Raw genomic sequence first — 19543 nt, 5'->3', positions numbered from 1 at the left:
CTGCATCAGGGGTATCTTCTCCATGGCAAAGGCGGTCAAAATAGAACCATACCCAAAGTTCTTCAACCTCCCGCTCTATATCTTGGTCAACTGTTCTTTCATCACAAGAAGTACTGCGTCGCACCAGTTGAACACCATCGGTTGGAGGCATTCCAAGGCATACTGCATATAAGATCGGTTGGCTACATGAAGAGCCGCACCACCAGCCATCCTACCAAAGGTAAACAGAATAATCCTGAGGGACTTGTCAGTGACATCACAGATAATGATCTTGTCGTCTTTACTCGGCTGAGATCCCTCTCTGCAATACCGGCGAACATAATCTCTCACAGATTCACCTCCTCGGGCCGAACCTAATAAAGAGATGGGGGCACCCCGCCTCGACAAGCCAGTCAAGAAATAGATGTCTACCGCAGTCAAGGGGATAGATTTGCCCCTGATCTGGAACACCTGGTTGGTAGGATCCCAAGCATCGAGCAAACACTGCAGTAAATTGATCTGTTGTCTTATGCTAGAAATGCGGAAAAACTTCAGCAAGCCACAGTTCCGCAGTGCGTTTACTGTAACCGGATCATGTAGGGCAAGCATGTCCTCTTCTTCATGCTCACGTTCTCGCCATGTAATGGTCATCTTACTCCAAAGATCTCTGAAAAACAAACAAGAGAAGAGTTAGATCCTGATTTTGGTAAGAAACAGGCAAAATTTCCATAAAAAACTGTGCATAAAATTCCTTCTCTGTGCCCATCGCACCTACAGTAGTGCTCTGGGTGCGTTGCATGTCAGATGGCCATTAGACAGGCCAACATCCAACGCACCTTTCGATACACAGAGGGTGCACTGAAGGCAGAACGAGTTTTTCAAACCCCAGAGGCCCAGAAAAACCAGGAATCAAGCTCAGAATGCAAAATGGAAAGCATGAAATGAAAGAGCTTAGGTTTAGCTCCTACCTGGTCCAGACGGTGCCGAGAATCGTCCACAGAATCTCCCGAAATCAGCTGATGAAAATCAAAGGGGGAAAGCACCTCCAAAGCTCCAACAAACCAAAGTTCAAATGAAATGGTAAAATGAGAGGTAAAAACACTTTTCATTACTTTTTACGTAGTTTGAAGTAAAATATTAGTGTTCTAACTCATTTTTCAAGCATATGGTTCATTTCTAACTAGTTTGATGAAGCATTTGAAAATACAGTACAATCTTTGAAAGAACAAAGCTATTTATGGTAAAGTAAAAAAGAGACCATTCAATCGAGCAGTTTTAGCACATAGTTCAAGCTCGTTAAAAAATAAACATAAGACATAAGCAAATGTTTCCCCCCCGTTTAAGCTCATTAAAAAATGAACTATTCCCCGGTAAATAACCATCGTGAATGTAGTACTTCAGCCTTTGAAGCCTTGGTCGTGTTTGCACCATCACCTCCACTTTTGCATTGGCCGATCATTCACCTCCATTTGATTGTTTACCCATTTTGAGGAACAACTGCGAAGAGTGATCTCACTAGCCATCCGTGTAACACTGCCGTGATTGGAAAATTCCAAACCTTACCTGGAATCAGCTGCTACCCATTTTATCACTCGTTCCTCAAAAGACGAGTCTCCTTTAAGCTCTTTTCAACTGACTCGTAAAATATGAAAATATTGCCGAGCCATTGGCCTCTCCAGCTCGTTAAAGGGACCGGAAGTGCTATCTCTCCTCTAAATTTTAATCTTTTTGGACCTGACAGATTATTACACAAAAAGATCGAGCGCTTGTTTTGTTCGGCTCGTTAAAAGTATCAAAAATTCATCCCTTCTGTATTGTTTTATACTTTTTCGGACTTAAGGGATTAGATGACGAAAAAGGAATTTTGGAGTTACCTTTACGTTCCTTTTCAGACTCTCTAAAATTGAAAAGGACCGAGTTATCTTTGTCGTTAAACTCGCTAAAATTTTAATAGCAACAAACTTGTCTATAGACGAGAACGAGTTTCACTATTGCTAGGCTCGTTAAAACATAGCGATGGGTTTGCCCGAAGGGCAAATTATAGAGCAAGCATATGTTATCCTCCTCAAGCTTGACAAAAATAAAGAGGTACTGGTCAGCAATGACTGGGGAAAATTGGGAAGAAAACTTGAAGAAACTTTGTTGGTAGCAAGTTGCTCTTGAACATGACACTTCCACTCCGCGTCCGAGTCGGGTTGGGTTGTTTCATTCACCGGTCACATCACCATGGTCCCTTCATACCATCCACATTTGGGGTTAATGCTACCGATCCATCACATCAGTGTCGCCGATATGTTCAAGAGAAGTCATTCAGAGAATTGACCTATGTCTCACCCACTACCATACATTTCTACTCCATTCTTTCATGACCGCCACCCTGAACCTTATATCACCAGATCGTTTTCACCTCCATTAAAATCATTTGCTCCGTTCCGTGTCATTGATGTGGGATTCATTAAGGCCCTCCTATGACGGATCGCTTCTTGTCGACATCAGCTCATTATCCAAGAAGTCGATCTAGGAACACCCCATTCAGTACTTTGAAGCTTGCATGCCTCAATGGCAAGTTTCTCACTTCCGGCGACAGGTTTACATCAATGGCCTTCGACCTAAAGATTTTGCGTGGTGTTTGAGGCCAAGTCCTTTATTCACACCACGTGAATTGTACTGCAGTACCTTGAGGGTCATTATCATTATCGGTGATTCCTCTCACGCCTGTTAACAACTTACATCATTGGCTGGTAATCAGGCGATGTCTTTCCATGTTTGACTCCAGAACATCCTTCACATAGATCGGCTTGTACTTCGAGTGAAGATCGAACGAGATTGAAGACCCCATATCTAGTTTCATCCATCCGGGTTGCGATATACATTCAGGAAAATAAAAACATCAAATGTACATCATGGCTGCACAGATAATCATCCAATCAAAGGGATGATGGCTCTATCAGAATCATTAGTCTTCACTCAGACGATTGTCTGTCCTATGTACATGAAAATGAATTTATAAAGCTGAGCATGGAAATGCCCGCCTCAGCTAGATCATGAAAATATTATGAAAATAATGTATTGTATTGTATCTTATTACAGGTCTCCTCCCAGCATTGAAAGAACTTCGGATCCTCATAATAAAGCATTTCACCCGATATCAAAAGATTAACGACCTCATGCTTTAGGGGGCAACTGTTATAGACATTTTTGGGCACTACAACCCCAAGCATGAAATGTCCATAAACTAAGGGCTCCTAAGTCCCTAAAAGTGTTGTTCTAACCCCTAAAGGAACAAGGTCAACAGATTACAGCTTCTCCCAAAAGTTCTCCATGAAAAACTGCTCAGAATTGGTCAAAACAGGATCATTTCAGCTGCTCCACTGGCCAGGTGTGTTGCATCTCACCTAAACACACTGTGTGGGTGCGTTGCATTTCAAAAAGCCCTTCTATGGGGTGCGATGGGCGAGAAATGACAAATGGCAGTGTCATTCCGCGAGGTGGAGAGGCAATGGAAGCTTCCAGAAACTTCTCCTGTGACACTTGTCTCACTGAATTCGACCAAGGATGAGTAAGAGATCATCAATCTCCAAATGGAAGAAAGAACTATCAGAGGGAAGACACTAATCAAATCATAAGCTGACTCATCTCCATTACAGATATCTACATATGGATCCCTCATCCCAGAGATCCAGAGGCTGGAATTTTGCATATTGTAAGGAATTGCTGTTGGTTTCTTGAGATAAACATCAGATTGTTGGGTGATCTAAGCTTTGTATGAGGTGAAGAGGGGCTTCTTTGCTGAGAGGTTGATGTTGGGTCAGAACAACTGGTTGTAACTCCTCTTGGCTCTTTCTTGTTTATCAATAAAAGCTATTCGAGTTTTCCTCCATACTCTTGTGTCACTGATATTTGTTGCATTTGTATGGTCAATTCACATCTGATCCTAGATTGTTTATGATTATAGATCCATGTCTTTGTATAGTGCTATGCTACTGTGATCTTACAGGTACTTTGTGAAGCTGGGCGTGCAAGGGAGCAGATAGCGAAAGACTATCAAAGAAGAGAGGAATCAAATCAGGAGATTAGCGCAAGATAGAGGTTGGTCTTCTTGTTCCTCTCTATTTATAATTCATAAAGGAAAAACGAAAGTAGCTTTACTCTGTTTGTTTCTAAGGCAGCTGTCACACCTTAGTGGGATAGAGTAGTGCTATATAGACACTTTTCCTTGTAACAATTGGGTGAAGTTAGTTAGTTACTTCTTGGTAACCGAGTTGCAGTTCAACAGTTAGTAGTGGCAGTGCTCGGGGTAGCATGTTGAGAGGGAGTTACAGTATAGATGTAGCAGTGGCAGTGGCAGTGTAATGGGAAGCAGTACAGGAAGAAACAATGCAAGGGATGTGAGGTAGCAGGCCAAGCATTAACACAGGTACCGATGTGGAGGATCAGTGTGATGTTTCTGTGATGAAGCATTACTAGCGCACATTCCTCACTAAGAGGTGTGTTGATTTTTGGTAGCATTGGATGTGCTCTAGCCATGAAAATTGGTGGAGGGTCTAAGGCACATGGAATCTCAAATACCCAGAAATCATTTGGGGAAATTCCACCCGGATGGAGAGATATTAAAATAATTAATATTTTTAATGGGGTTCCTAAGTCTAAACTTAGGAAAATTAAAATATTAATGTGTATTAATATAATATGGGTGAGAAAGTTCTAAATAACGAGGATCAAGCCAAGTCTAATCTTAGCTATTGATTAGGGACTTAATATCAGCTATTGAATCATCAACAAGAAAAGTGTAAGAGGAGGCTTGAGGGTCAGTTGGAGATACACTAAGTTGATCAGTCAATTTGATTTTTTGGGGTAGGGTTTGTTGAGAAATCGAGTTAGTGATCTGTTGCAGCGAGGAGAAGTTCGACAAAAAGCCGAGAATACATAGCAGAGAGTTAGAGATAATGCCATAGAAAGTGCAGAGGCAGCCAGAGTTGACGCAGAGGTTTGGAGGGTCAGCGTTGGTGACGCAGGAGGCCCAGTGATGTAGAAATTCACTTGTAAAGTATATGTCAATGGATAGGTGAGAAGTGACCTTGAAAACCCTTTCCCAAGGAAGGAGTGAAGAATGGAGTTTGCTTGCTTTTTAAGCAACAGACTTGGTCCACCAGGGATAAGGGGTGAGGATTAGAGGGTTGAGGGAGAAAAGATAGGCTTATAAACAAGTTTCTCAATCCCTATAATCTTTGAGAAACTTTGATTCCCAAATGGTCCTTGACAGATAGTCTTTATTGAGAAGTGGGACCACACGGGGCCAAGAGAACCCAACCCAGGTTCGGGGGTGAAATGTAGCAACCAATGATGTTCTTATCCTGGACAAGGTATGGTGAGAGGACCAAACAATAATATTTATTTCAAAAGGTTGAATTGATCCTATTAGTGTCTAGCCTTGCGGATGCCTAGGAAAAATTCGGTCCTAGAGCTAGGGCTTGAGATTCCCGGAGATTCAATCATCGGAATGGCCCCAAATTTGGAGGAGAGAGAGGGGACCAACCATCGCAGTACCCTAGAGGAGATCAAAAGTTATCCTTGGGCCAATTGTCAGGAAATTGATGCCCTAGATGACCCACTAGGGCTAGACTTGTGAAAAAGGGGAAAAATAATGAATAGAAGGTTAATATGATCACCCCTTTTATGGAACAAATGCCTAGTTCACTTTGGGATATGGAGTCAAGAATGGTAATGAGTAAGAACTTGGATTCTTGATCAAGGAGGCCCAGAAAGTCAACTTCAACCAATGTAGATAGTAAGAAAAGAAAAGCAACGTTAAAGCATTTATACTTTAAAGAAAATGATGCAAGCTTCTCAAGATAAATAATATCTAGGATATCTTGGTTCATATAACATTGGCCCATACACTTAATAACTAAAACATTGCTCAATTCCACATCACAATAATGTAGCAACTAGCCCTAATTTTCGCAGTATCTAGCAACAAGAATAACAATGATAAAAAGCAATTACAACGCTATAGAGTATATCCAACCAGCAATTCATTTGCATAACAGAACTCCAAGATAGGAGAAATAGCCCAAATCGATACATCAAAATTCATCCATCTCCAAAAATATCCTCCAAGGAAAAAGTGCGAAAATTCTCTAAGACTAGAGAGATTCCAAGTCAAGTGATGATAGAAATGAACGTATCTAACATCAATATATAGCCTCCTAAGGAGTTCATATTAGCCCATGGACCCCTAATGATAAAATAATGTGCAAATAATAACCCCTAATGGTGACAAGCCCACCATACAAGCTCATAATGTACAACAAGCCTCGCTAGGGGCCAAATAATGGAGTATGCATGTCGTAGGGCCCTCCAAAGGATTAATAACATTCTGAAGTGCCATATTGAGGAATAAATTCCTTGGAATATGATGGACAAGGGGGTGGCCCCTTGTTCTCCAAGTAGTAGACCTGTGGTGCTTTCAGTGGGTCTGAGGGCACATTAATGAGCCCATGGGTCTCCATATGAATCTGAGATGTCTGCAGATCCTCTGCAATGGTGCAGGTGGTGGAATGAATGCTGCCATGACATCGTAGAAGTGTACCCCTAATGGTGACAAGCCCACCATACAAGCTCATAATGTAAAACAAGCCTTGCTAGGGGCCAAATAATGGAGTATGCATGTCGTAGGGCCCTCCAAAGGCTCAATAACATTCTGAAGTGCCATATTGAGGAATCAATTCTTTGGAATATGATGGACAAGGGGGTGGCCCCTTGTTCTCCAAGTAGTAGACCTATGGTGCTTTCAGTGGGTCTGAGGGCACATTAATGAGCCCATGGGTCTCCATATGAATCTGAGATGTCTGTAGATCCTCTGCAATGGTGCAGGTGGTGGAATGAACGCTGCCATGACATCGTACAAGTGTTGGGACACCTACCAAGAGTGTGGGCTCCTACCGGGGCCTACTAGGCATAGTGTACCAATCATGTCACCATTGTCCCAAAAGTGGATCGCTAGTAGTCTCTGAACATCCATGAAGATCTGTGGAGTGTTGTCTATTGTTGTGGAGGCCCATGACTCTCTATGCACACCCTACATGTGCTAATGTGGACCTCTAGGGGTCAGGATCCCATATAGGGAAGCCAAACCCAAATGGAAACTACTTGCAATCCTGCATAAGATCTAGTGCGTCCCCTAGGCTTCCAGTACAATCAGTCACTAGAATAATTGGGTAAAGGAGCTTACAAACCATGGATAACAAGGTGGGCACTTCATAATGGCATGCCCTTCCGTAGTGGGCTTTAGCCTATGCTAGTATCTCCAAACTCCAAAGGGGGTTAGCCAAGTACCTTATTAAGTGGTTTCAACCCTTAGAGGAGATAGTATGTCCAAGGTACAACCTTCAAATGGGGGTGGCAAGTGACAAATAGGTGAGATGGAATAGGGAATGAGAGGGGCACCCCTGAGCCACATAATGGGGCATAGTGGTAGCTAGATAAGGGGAAGCCCACACCTGGGTATATAACGTATAGGAGGGAGCAGTCGTGGTACATGAGGTGCCCCGACCTTGATTATTCCACCCTTCTTTGTATGCCCTTTCCTTATATGATTTTTCTTTAATTAAATGCTCGGGGCTCAAAGGACAAGAGCATGATGTGTTTAATATAGCAGTGATTACCCCTTTTGAGGTAGGGCAGTTCATTGCCCTCCAGGAGTTGGGACAATCATGGGTTCCTAAATGATAGAGGAGGCTCATCTAGGGCCTATGGAACCAGGGTGATGGCCATGGATGGGGTAGAGCTCATGTGTTGGCTTTTTCCAATGTGCTAATTATTTTTGTCCTGACCATCTTTTGCATTTTGTGGTACAATTTCCTTTTAAATGTGGCCAATTATGCTTTTTCTTCTTTTTTTAGTTGCTTCAACCTCCGAGGCATCATTCTAAGTCTGAACCAAGGTGGGGGCAAAAGGGATGGGAAGGCTAGCCCTATGTGGACCCACAATGGGAATGTGGACACAAGTGGGAGAAAAGATGAATGGGTGTATAGTGAGTGGAAAGGGAGTAATATGTGTGGGTAAAGGAGCGGGACTGTGAAAATTCTGTTACTGCAACAACTGATTTATTTTACCTATTTATTTTCCAATAAGTTATTTACGAAATCCCTTGAGTAAATATTAAAATAAATTCTACTGTAGATATTACACCACAATACAAAAACAAATACATGCACAAGAATCAAACACATCAACACATATATTTTTTTACAATTGTCTCTGGAAAAACCCAACTTGGGAAAACCGGTGCAGCAAAGGAGGATTTTTATTAATCAACTTTTCTTGAGTACAACTAGGGTGCCAAACTGGCTCACCCAACAGAGATAATTTCTCTAACACCTCCCCTAGACTCAGCATCATACTAGCTAACCTTAGCGCAACTCCCATACCCTCTGCGTCAACACTGGGCCTTTCTGCGTCACCCACGTAGGCCCTCTAGTGACTCCACAGTCCTACTGCCTCTGCGTCTTCCTGAGTGGCTCTGCGTTTGCCTATCTGATCTCTGTGCTGATCCTCCGACACTATCCCTGCCTCTTTGCTCTATACTTGCTACTTCATGTTGCAATCCAGTCTTCTAGTTCGAATTTCTCAGCAAGCCCCGCTCTGGAAATCGAACTGACTCAGTGTGTCTCCAACTGACCCTCAAGCCCTGATCCAGGTGGATATTGGTGGCCACCTGCCAAGTCCACCTGGACCCCCACCATTGTTTCTCTCAGAATTTTCAGTTTCTTTAATTGTAGCACAACTTACTATTTTTAGCAGTTTTTCGGGTCCTGAACTTCCGGAGCCGTTTTGAGGCCCTAAACGACGTTTTTTGGGAAATCTGGGTCCATGACCCATGTTGCCTCCCAAGGTGGTATGCTCGGATAGATCTTTCTAACGAGCTATTGTACGCATGAAACAGAGATCGTATGCCAAAGTTACGACTCCGGGAAGTTGGTGTACCAATTTACCCAAACGGGGCCCACAGTTTGGCGTTTCATCTTCTAGGGTTAGGTTTTGGAATGTTGAGGGTTTTCCATTGTTTCTCAACAATAAATAGGCTTTCGAGCCTCATTGTAACATAGTTCAGAGGCATGTAGCCACCACATCTCTTCTCAGAGATAAGCTACCATTGCCCTAACTAGTTTATTTCCATTACTGTTTGTAAGCATATTTCAGTATTTTACATTAATGAAATGAAGTATTATTTCCGCTGCATATCTATGTTTATGGTTATCTCTGTAATTTGTTGCGTTCCTGTTTAAGTCCGGATCAGTGGTATCAGAGCGGTCTGCTTTTTCTCTGTTTTTCTTTGCATGTCCCCAACAAGGTCGGGATATAAGGAGTTAGGGCTTGAACTGGTTGAACCTTTGTAAGACCAGCCTCGCAAATCCCGACGACCTCCCATGGCGGATGAGAAGAAAGACGAGGGGGCAGGAGATCCTATCAAAATCTTGCTCGAAGAAGCCCTCGAGCGACAACGGAACGCGATGATGGACAACTTTGCCCAGATCCTTCAGCGGCTACCCAGAAGCGACGCATCGTCTTCCAACAGCTACTCTGGAAATGCAACACCCTTTGAGGTACAAGTTAATTTTGAAATCCCCATATTCGAGGGTCAGATAGACGCAGATGTCGTAGATAAATGGTTAAATCTGCCAGAGGGTTATTTTTCTGTTCATGAATTTTTGAGTCGGGAAAAGATTGTTTTCGCTCTTCTCAAAGCAGCCCCCGACGTCAAGGACTGGTGGGAAACCTACTGCGAGTAGAAGGATGAAAGTACTGGCTCACTATTTTCAGCCGCACCCACCTGGAATTCATTCCAGGATTCCATCAAGGAGCAGTACTACCCTGTTGGAAGCTATGAGGATGAATACATAAAGTGGACCACGCTGCGGCAGGGAAGGGACCAAGACGTGCCGGAGTTCACCAACCTTTTCCATACCCTTCGCACAAAGTTAGGTATCAAGGATTCGGAGCAGCATTTGATACTCAAATACCGCGGCTGCCTGCACAAGTACATCCAGGAAGAAATACAATTCCTGAACATCTCCTCGCTCAGCACAGCATACCGATATGCCATCAAGGTCGAGCAGAAGTTTAAACAAAAGAAGCGAGACTTTGGATCTGCGAATCCAAAGCAGGGGAAAGGTGCCCCTAAACCACAGAACAAAGGACAAAGCCAAGGCGGGGCAGCCCAAGACAACCCGTCGAAGCTGCAAGCAAAGAACAACACCGCGAAGCCGAAAAAGGACACAGGAAAATGGTGCGAGTTCCATATGAGCTCCACTCACAACACAAGTGAGTGTCGGGCCAAGCAGTCACTGGTGGTTGAGCTAAAGGTTTCAGAATCAGATGCATGTTCCGACTCTGAGTTAGAACCCGACAAGGGGAATGACAAAGGGAAGCAAATCATTGATGCGGATCCCAACGCCACTGGTGCTACCGCCAAGATCCAGAAAAATGAACCCGAAGATCTAGAGGAGGAGGAGCGTCTCTTCCACTCCTAGATGTGGGTAAAGGGCTCCACATTGCAATTCATTGTTGATAGCGGGAGCTAAAAGAACCTCATTTTGGCAGAGGTCGTGAAGCAATTGGGCTTACCGACCACAGCACATCCACAACCGTACACCATCAGGTGTCTTCACCAAGGACGAGATCTTCGCGTAAGCCAGCAGTGTCGCCTTCCATACAACATCAAGCCCTTCACGGATGAGGTATTGTGTGACATTGCTCCCCTTGAAGTTTGTGATGTATTACTAGGACAACCACACTTGTGGAAGCGACATGCTGTGTATGAATCAAGGCCCCTGTGCTGTTATTATTACATTGGGAAATAAGTTGTACAGGATACTAGAGGTAGCACCACCTACCGCCATCTCTTTGATTACTGCAAAACAATGTAGTAAGATCATTTCCAAAATCGGGAAATTTGTTTTCCTGATGATACGCCCTCAAGGAAAGAAGAAGACGGTGGCTGCGGCCTCCAGACAGGGCCCCTCCACATGACAACTACAGATGGACAAGGTCGTGGAGGAGTACGAGGACATCTTCACCTCCCCCGCAGGGGTTCCACTGCACTGTCAGGTCAAGCACTCCATCGATCTGACCCCAGGTGCGCCGCTACCCAATGGACCAATTTATCGCCGCTCCGTTCTAGAGAACGATGAAATCAAGAGGCAGATTCAGGAGCTCCTGCAGAAAGGTCACATCCGTCCAAGTTAATCGCCTTGTGGGAGCCCGATCGTGTTGGTACATAAGAAGGATGGGACGTGGAGACTCTGTATTGACTATCGGGCACTGAACAAGATCACTGTCCGTAATAGGTACTTGATCCCGTGGATTGATGACCTCCTGGACCAACTAAAGGGGGCGAAATATTTCAGCAAGATCGATCTGAAGTTAGGATATCACCAGGTACCAATCGAACCCTCTGATGTGTGGAAGACTGCCTTCAAATCCAAGGAGGGCCTTTTCGAATGGTTGGTTATGCCTTTCGGATTGACGAATGCTCCTGCAACCTTCATGAGGCTAATGGATGACATCTTGCGGCCATTCACCAACTCATTTGTAGTAGTATACTTGGATGACATTCTGATCTTCAGCCAGAGTTGGGAAGAGCACCTCCACCACATCTGATAGGTTCTCCAAACACTGCGGCAACACAAGCTATGTGTCAATTTGGAAAAATGCACTTTTGGCATGACCCAGGTTTAGTATCTGGGATACATCATTGATGAACAGGGGGTGCATGTGGATCCAGCCAAGATCCAAGTCATTCGGGATTGGCCATCTCCAACTACTCTAACAGAGCTCCGCAACTTTCTAGGTCTTGCCAAGTTCTACCGCAGGTTCGTGTTGGGGTTTTCTCATATTACTTGGCCCTTGAGTCAAGTCACCAAGGGAGGAGCGAAAGCAAAATTCTTTTGGTCTGAATCTCAACAAAAGGCATTCATAGAGTTGAAGGATCGCCTCTGCACGGCACTAGTGCTCGCATTACTAGATTTACAACAACCATTTGAGGTCGAGACAGATGCCTCTGACTATGCGATTGGGGCAGTCCTTACTCAACATGGACATCCAGTCGCATATCACAGTGAAACACTTTCAGACACAGTCCAGAAGTACCCCACTTATGATAAAGAGATGTATTCCATTGTGCAGGCCTGCCGAAAATGGAAGCATTACATTTTGGGAAAGGAAATGGTCATCCACACCGACCACCGACCCCTGCAGTTCATACAGACCCAAGGGAAATTGCAGAATGATCACCATCAGAAGTGGTCTACATACCTGCAACAGTTCCACTTGAATATCAAGTATAAGAAGGGCAGCACCAATAATGTTACAGATTGCCTCAGTGGACCACCAATCATGGCATTAACCACCGTGCTCAACTCTTGTGGGCACGAGACTTCTGATTGGCCATTTCTCTACAAAAGCGACCAAGAATTCAGCCACACATACCAGACACTCTTGGAGGGTCGGCATGTTCCAGATTTTCACCTCCAGGATGCCCTGTTATGCCACCTGGGTCACCTTTGTGTTCCTTCAAGCGAGAGTGCCAAGATTATTTGGGAAGCAGACTACAGTCGGGCTGTTGGGCATTTCGGTGTCGAGAAAACAGTGGCAGTAATGCAAAATTATTTCTATTGGCCGAATCTTCGACAGGATGTTGGGAAGTACATCAGATCATGTACTGCTTGTGCCATCGCCAAACCGACCATCAAGAAGCACGACCTCTATACCCCGTTGCCTACCCCTAGTCGACCTTGGGAATCCATCTCCATGGATTACATGTCAGGCCTTCCTTCCACTAAGCATGGAAATGACTGTGTTTTTGTGGTCGTCGACAGGTTCTCGAAGATGGCCATTATGGCGGCCTGCAAGAAGAGTATCACAGCAGAAGTCACTGCTAAACTCTTCTTTGAACGAGTGTGGGTGCACTTTGGGATCCCACAGTCTATCATCTCAGATCAGGACAATCGATTCCTCAGCACATTTTGGTCGAGTCTCTGGTCAATGCTGGACACCAAACTCATGAAGTCCACAGCCTTCCATCCTCAAACTGATGGCCAGACAGAGGTTGTCAATAGGATGATTGTGCACATTTTGCGCATGTATAACTCAAAGCATCCACGCACATGGGACGAGAGCCTCCCCTATGTTCAACACAGCTACAACCGAGCTCTTCATAGCTCCACTGGCCACAGCCCTTTTCAGGTGGGTTTGGGATTCCAGCCACTATGCCCCATTGATGTGGCCATGCCACTTGCAGCTACTCACATAAATTTAGCTCATGTCCAGTCCGAAACAGATAAGGCCACTAGCTTCATTGAGCGCATCCAACATATTCGCCAGCAGGTCCATGAAATTCTGGAGAAATCAAATACCAAGTACAAGCAGCGACATGATCAACATCGGGTGCCACACAAGTTTCAGGTGGGCGACAAAGTCTGGTTGCATTTGCATAAGGAACGCCTTACTGGAGCCTATCGGAAACTGAGACCACTCCGATATGGTCCTTACACCATTACTAAGGCTATGGGAGACAATGCATTTGAGCTCAGCATTCCCCCATTCCTTGGCCTGCACCCAGTGTTCAATGTGGACCGCCTTCGGCCATACTTTCCACTATTGCTAGACACATCTGACATTGCAGAACAGCTCACACCCACAGAATTAAATCCAGATTGCATGGAACAAGCTGCAACTGATCGGATCATGGACACACAGATCAAGAACACTCGCCAACAGAATATCCAACTATATCGAGTTGTCAAAGCAGGCCAACTCCTTCACCAGGGCAAGTGGCTCACCAGGGAACAATTTCAGCAAAGTTTCCTCATCTCATGGAGGAACTCAACGCAATGGGGACCATTGCTTCCTAAGGGGGGAGGAATGATCCAGGTGGATATTGGTGGCTGCCTGCCAAGTCCACCTAGACCCCCACCATTGTTTCTCTTAGCATTTTTAGTTTCTTTAATTGTAGCACAACTTACTATTTTTAGCAGTTTTTTGGGTCTTGAACTTCCGGAGCCGTTTTGGGGCCCTAAACGACGTTTTTTGGGAAATTTGAGGCAACATGGGTCCATGACCCATGTTGCCTCCCAAAGTGGTAGTGCTCGGATAGATCTTTCTAACGAGCTAATGTACGCGTCAAACGGAGATCGTATGCCAAAGTTACGACCCCGGGAAGTTGGTGTACCAATTTACCCAAACGGGGCCCACAGTTTGGCGTTTCATCTTCTAGGGTTAGGTTTTGGAATGTTGAGGGTTTTCCATTGTTTCTCAACAATAAATAGGCCTTCGAGCCTCATTGTAACACAGTTCAGAGGCATGTAGCCACCACATCTTTTCTCAGAGATAAGCTACCATCGCCCTAGCTAGTTTATTTCCATTACTGTTTGTAAGCATATTTCAGTATTTTACATTAATGAAATGAAGTATTATTTCCGCTGCATATATGCGTTTATGGTTATTTCTGTAATTTGTTGCGTTCCTGTTTAAGTCCGGATCAAGCCCCCTCTTATACTTTTCCTGTTGATGAATCAACGACCGAGATTAAGTCCCTAATCAATGGCTAAGATTAAAATAGACTTGATCCTTATCTTTTAGAAGCTTCTCATCCTTATCTTTATTAATACCATTAATATTTTTATTTTCCTAAGTTTAGACTTAGGAACTCATTAAAAATATTAATTATTTTAATAGCTCCTTATCCGGATGGAATTTTCCTAAACGATTTCTGGGTCTTAGAGATCTCATATGCTTTAGCCTCTCCACCAATTTTCATGGGTAGATCACATCTGATGCTACCCCAAATCAACAGGGACCACGCAACCAAAGTCTCGTTTCCCAATTATTACCACCCTAGAACTGAATGGTCAATAAAGGAGATCCCATGGGACTAAGATCCAACGGTAATAACCAAAAGAGATCAAGGGGACAAGAGCGCAAACTAATCCCACTCTTTCCGCCAAATCCCCCCATCAATCCATACCCAGAAGTATCCATGATGAGTAAACCCAATACTCAATTACCAAATGACAAGACATACCTTTAGATTCGGGAGGCCTGCCTTCAAACATACCATCAATACAGGTGGGTGAGGGACCACATGGCTGGCTCAGGTAGTAGAGAAATGACACAACGAGCTAGTAGAAGCATCAAGGAACTGCTGGTTGTCGGCTGAGGCTCATCATGGAGAAAAATTTCTCCTGTGGATATCACCCACAAAGTGGTGGGTAACAATGTTCATTAATTCTACTTTGCAATTTATTAGGTTATTGTCATCAAGACAAATGCCAAACAATAAAGGTCACATTGCACAACACAAAACACAAAATATAGGTGCTCAAGCAGGGAAAATCCCCTATGAAGGGGAAAACCCAGTCAAACTCTTCCACTAGTAGATTCAAATCAAAATTGAGACAACTAGGACCCAAGACCAAGACAAATGATTCACTCACTCCACCAAGTCAGCCTTCCATAAATTCAAAACTAGGGTTTTGATCCCATTCATCTTTCTTCTGCAACTTGCATCTTAAGAGAAATCACACATGTGGTAGAGGATCACGACTTCAGACTTTCGCTTTTCTTGTTTCTTCTTTGCATAGGACATGCTCTTTTTCGTATTTCATCTCATATTCTAAGCTTCAAATCAGATGTGTTATGTACCACCTTCAACTAGCCTAATGCACTTGGATATATAGTGGTTCAAGTCTCCAATATTAGGCCGACTTGTCAACTATTCTGAGGCTGACTTGAAGGACTAGGGCAGGGCAACATATAGGAGGGGGGAGCTGAATTAGTGGAGAAATTTCTTTGACACAAAACAATTTTCATTCTTTGACTTAAGGTGCCCATGAAGGGTCTTTTACATTATGACTTTGACTTTGACACAATACGAAGTTCCTAGAGCACTCAATGGGTGCTTTGACCCTTTGACCAATGACGCAAGCATGAAACCCATGATTTAATAAGTCAATTTCTTTTATAATGAATTTTTTCTTTCTTTCTTTTTGACCAATACAATTACATCATGACTCATATACAATTATGAAGACCAACACTAGTTACATTCTTCAACACTCCCTCTTAGCTAGGGAGGTATTCATAATTACACATATACAAAGGTACATGGAATATCTCAAAGTGATATTCTCTACAAAGAGTCACAACACACACAATGCTATAGATTAGATAGTTGACCAAGGTATCTAATCTAGTCGGTACTAAGGTGGATACCAAGATTCAGCCACTGTAGGTACCATCAAGCTTCCACTCTAACACCAACCCAAGGATCTAAGTGTGTATCCAAGATCAGAGCTCCAAGACCAACATCACCCTCCCCACTTCAGTATCTAGATATCATCACAGGCCGTCCAAATATCCTCCCAAACATCTTGTCATCCCAAGAAGCTTCATCTCTCCTTATCAGCTAAACCAGTTATATCCACCAATCCAAGCATGATTCAAACGTTCAACCTTCTTATGGAGAGATCTGGACAAGCACAACCCCAATTAGTAATAAAATTTCACTTCATATACATATTTAACACAAACATTCAGGGTCCTTAATTATTCTAATGCTACTTAGACCATCATCATATTAAACACATCAGTCGGAAGGTTTCTTCTTTAACTTCTTTAGCAACACCAAAACCAAACTTAGCACTTCTCAACACAACCAAGTCTTTATTTAATCAACCATCTATAGTGCTTTTAGCTATTCTTTGATTTGACTGTTTCTTCAGAGCCTTTTACTATAGTTGACACAATATGTCCTCCCTCTTAACTAGAGAGATATACAAAAATTTCTTTCTTCCAACCACATAATATCTTTTATTTGTATCATCATATCATCAGACAAACTTCAAAGTTTCATTCTTTCAGTAACATCATTCTTTCTTATGGCAACAAGGTCATCTATACATCATTCTTGCAACTTCCTTTATCTATCATCATCATCATTATTATCAAATCATCTTCAATTATGAACATCTTCAACATCTTGAAGATTATGTACCTGCAAATCTTCAACAATAAGTACAACCAAGTACAAGTATACAAAAACATGAAGTTAACTATATCAAAATCATGTCATTATAAATGAAGCATCAAAACAATCAAGCTTTAGACATCAAATACCTAAACCTAGTTAGGTTCATAGTCAACAAGGGTTACATCTTTTACATATTAGATTTCAACAATTTGTTAGGGTTTTGTTACAAACCCTAGATTCCATCAATGAGACTTTTAAAGTCTTAGATATCAACAACTAAATCAAGTTAGCAATCATTACATCTAGGGATTCAATATTATGTCCTCAAACTCTACTAGGGTTTTGTCACAAACCCTAGATTTCATTAATAAAACTAAATCATGAATATCAATAATCAAGATAGCATACTAGCATTCCATATCTAGGGTTTCATTAATATTTTCTTATATCAATCTCTTACTAAGATTTTATTGTAAACCCTAGATACAAACATCAAACTCCAAAATTAGATATACAACAAATTTTGTTCAGGCTAGGGTTTCAATATGCAGAAGCTCATCCACCTAGGGCTTCATTCCTAGATTTTACATTGACTATAGCAAGTTTTTTCATAAAATCTAATGCTTTAATATCCCAAATACAATTTTTGCAGATAATTTCTTCATAATAATTTGCCATTAATTTAAATAGATAATGCACACCATTATGAACTAGAAAATCAACAACGAAATTGGAAATAGATTCTGCAACTGAAAAATAAGTGAGAAAATAAGCAGAGAATATCAGCCTTATTTTATTAATATGTAATACGCTGATACAAGAAAATGGAAATGGTTGAGGTGATGGCCTAAACGATCTACAACAATGCCACAAATGACCTCTAAAATAGATTGAAAATCAATAAGCTGCAACCTGTGAATTCTGGATGAATTCACCTAGGGGAGAGTTGGGTACTCACACACTCTCACTGAATCACCCGAGGTTTTTCGTCCTAGGGCTACTATGGTAGAGAACTGAATTCTCTAATCCACATCAAAGACAAATGCTCCAATCCAAGATGTCTCCAAATGACCTCCTCATCCTCTTTTATAGATCTGATGGATAGATCTCCAGGCCTCTAGAAGCATCTTATTTTATTATTATTTGAGAAGCTCCTCGATTAACTTTATCTTTAAGTGACTTTATTTCAATTAAGTCACTTTTGGGCCTTTTCCTCCAAGTAATTATCTTTCCTTAATTAATTGACTAATTAAAGTCATTTTTAATTAAGGAAAATGGTAAATCACCCACCATACTCTCTTCGGCCACTAAAAGTCACTTCTCAGCATCCCATCCTATAGATCTTCTCGTTTTAGTTCCAATGATATTTTACACTGAGGTGTTCCATCAAATGGTCTTCTTAGAATGCCACCTCGAGCATAATTAATTTAGGCCCCATAATAATGCTATTTTTTTAAAGTTGTTGGAATGCAAGAGAATGAAAGGAAATCTATGCGGATGATGGAATATGCCAAGCGAATGCCATCGGATCCCGCTAAAACTCCTCAAAACTCCCCCGGAACCCTTGATGACATAAACCTGCTTCGACGACTTGGGCATCCCATGCCTTGGAAATCCACCTTGGCTGTAATATAAAGGAAAATAAAAATGGGGACATGACAAATCCTCCCGCCCCAAAAGTGCTTACCCTCAAGCAATCTGCACCTATCCACTATAGAGACATTTGCAAACTGATACTAGGATCCCATATGAACCACTAGTCCACATCATGCCTCTAGGAAATCCAAACATGACTGGACCCCTCAATACTTGGATCCCAAGCCCATCTGACTCAAACTACTACCAGTAGATCTACCTGGATCCCAATGCTACCATGGCCAATCATCATCCATGTCCCATGGCTTTGATTTTGCTCTGTCTCTGGAAATAAATGCTACTCCACCAGTAGAAAACCAACTCATCACCTCTCACTAGTCCAACCCTTGGCATAGACCAAGGTAAACCCCTCTATGATGATGCAGGCTTAGTGTAAATGGTATGTTGATAAACTATCGGCCTACATCCCTCTACAAGCTTAAAGATGCAATATCCCTTACATCTACGGGCTCTTGCTGTACTACATCCCTGAATAAAAAGATTGCTCCATCAAATAGGATACCAACTCATGATCTCCTGCCAATCTATCCCATGAAAATGATCGAATGCGTAGGAAATTATATATGGAACAAGTTGTTGAGAAATCTAGGGGTAGTTAGATAAGGTGATTTCTCTTACTTTGATAACTTCTTGTGATTTCTTAACTTGATGTACTTGTATTTAACTCTTCTTTACTTGCTATTATAGTGTTATTTAATCATCAAACAACCACCAAACAATGAAAAACAATGAGACAAGAGGACACAAAATGTAGGCTACAAGCCAGGGCCAAAACCTCTCCTCTTGAGAGGAAAACCCACAAGAATTCTTCTCTTTTTATAGAATGTTCAGAGGATGAATTCCAAGACCTATGACCCTTGACAAAGACCCATCCAA

Source organism: Pinus tabuliformis, chromosome 6, assembly GCF_031772625.1.
Source record: "Pinus tabuliformis cultivar Carrire ecotype Pingquan chromosome 6, CPIR1, whole genome shotgun sequence".
NCBI lineage: Eukaryota > Viridiplantae > Streptophyta > Pinopsida > Pinales > Pinaceae > Pinus > Pinus tabuliformis.
Note: the sequence above shows the minus strand (reverse complement) of the source record.